The sequence below is a fragment of the Alligator sinensis genome, unplaced genomic scaffold, assembly GCF_000455745.1.
Source record: "Alligator sinensis unplaced genomic scaffold, ASM45574v1 scaffold560_1, whole genome shotgun sequence".
NCBI lineage: Eukaryota > Metazoa > Chordata > Crocodylia > Alligatoridae > Alligator > Alligator sinensis.
The window spans coordinates 5524927-5527204 of NW_005841837.1; positions in this window are offsets into that span (position 1 = coordinate 5524927).

The following is a 2278-nucleotide window of genomic DNA, read 5'->3' on the forward strand; positions in this document are numbered from 1 at the left end:
AGCAGGAAGGGAAAAAATCTTTCTAGCCCCTTGCAGCAACCATCAAAGCCCCAGAAGCATTGGAAATACCCATAGTAGAACATAACTATAGCTACACCTAAATCATCCATGACCATAGCTGTCCAGCCTCCTCTTGAACACTTCCAATGATAGAAAGTCCACAACTTTCCTAAGCAATCTTTTCTAACAATGCTACACTGTTCTAACAGTGAAGAAGTTTTTCCTGATAGCCAGTCTTAACTTTCATCCCTGCAACTTCAAGCCACTGGTCTGTGTCCTACTCTCTGTGCATAATCACTGTGCTTTATAGTGATCTGTTGTAAGTGAAAAAGAAGGTGTTTCTCCTCCTCTTTGTAGCAGGCCTTCAACTGTTTGAAAACTGCCACTATGCCCCCTGTTAAGTAACTTTTCCATAAGTTTAAAAAGCTCAGCTTCTTCAACCTCTCCTCATATGACTTAACTTCTAAGCCTTCTACCATTCTTTCTGCCTGCCTGTGAACCCTCTAACTTTTCCGCATCTTTTTTAAAATGTGGAGCCCAAAACTGCACACAATATTCTAGGTGAGGTCTAACCCGTGGCAAGTAAAGATGCACTGTCATCTCCCATGTCTTGCACCTAATGCTTGTATTGATGCATCCCCAAACTGTATTTACTACAGAGTCAGTTTGAGTCTGTGATCTACCAAAACTCTCAAAGCCTTCTTCATAGTCCTGCGATCCAGGCCCATTTTGTGTGTATATTTATGGTTATTTCTCCTGAGGTGTTAGTACCGAACCTCATCTTATTAGCTAAAGTGCAGCTTTCCAATGCTGAGATCCTTCTGAACTGCATTCCTGTCCATCATTGTGTTTGCAGTCCTCTCTACCTTTGTGTCATTTGCAAACTTGCTGAAGAATCTTTTTATGCCATCATCCAAATCATTATTAAACAAGGTGAATGTCAGTGGGACCAGGAGAGACCCCTGTGGGATTCCACTTTAAACCTCCTGCCATTTTGATATGGATGTGTTTCTAATCGCCCTTTGCTTGCAGCAATTGAACTATTTGTGTATCCACCTTATATTAGTTTTGTCCAGACGCATTTCTCCAGTTTGTTTATGATAAGACCATGGAGGACCTTTTCAGAAGCCTTGCTAAAGTTCAGATACACTATATCCATATTATTCCCTTCATCCACCCAAGTACAAACTTTGTCAAAGAAGGAGATCAAATTTATTTAACACAATTTGTTTTTAGTAAATCCATGCTGGCTTCTTGTGAGCTTTTCCTTTTCCAGATGCTTGCAAATGGACTTCCTTAGAATATGCTAAAGTCATGTCCCAATTATTGAGGTGAGGCTAACTAATGTGTAGTTCCCTAGTACTCCTTTTCACCTTTTTTAGAGGGGCACTATGTTGGCCCTTTTCCAGTCCTCTGGTACCCCAGCCATCTCCCATGACTTCATGAAGATCATTATAAAGGGTTCTGAAATCTTCTCTGCCAGTTCCTTTGTAGCAGAAAGCCCCTTTTTCCTCTTGCCTGCATTTGCTCTCCCCTCTTTGGATATGTTTCTCTTCTTCTACCTTTTCTTCCTTCCTCTTTCTTTCACTATAAGATAAGGAATTGTGTTTTAAAGTTTGTATGTGTGTATTTTGTATCTCCCCTTGTATTTTGGTATTTTTATCTATTTGTGTGCCATGGCATTACTCTTCTAGCTTATATTTTATACTCTTCACCTTTTAACTAAATGTGTTTTAGCTTTAGAAATAAGTTATACACTGTAACAATGTTAACAAGGGCAGGAATAAAACCCCCACTTCCCTGTATCAGGCGGGCCCCTGGAAAGGTGAGTGAATCAGTGATTGAATGCGTAACACAGTAGCAGGCTTCAGTAACAAGCGGTAATTAACACCTATGGAAAGGGCAGATCAACCAATGGAAGAAATCAATAGGAGACAGTGTAGCAACCGGAAATTCTCTAAACTTCACTGTTCAAGGGCTAGAAGCCCTGCTCTGAGTTAATCAACACCGGGGACCAACATTTGGGGCTGAATATCTCCAGATCAACCGCTCCCAGAGCCCTATTCATGACAGCAGTAAATTAATCAAAATTCATCAACAGACTCCCAAATCTGCATGTACATGCGGATGACCCCTGGGGCTGACAGATGCCCATCCAGTAGCCACCAAAGAGGAAGTCCCACGAGGGTCAACAACCCCTGGATTGGGCAAACCTGAAAACTGTGGAGTCACCAAAGTCTGCCAAGGACAGATAAAAAGCAGTGAAAAGTGACCCTCA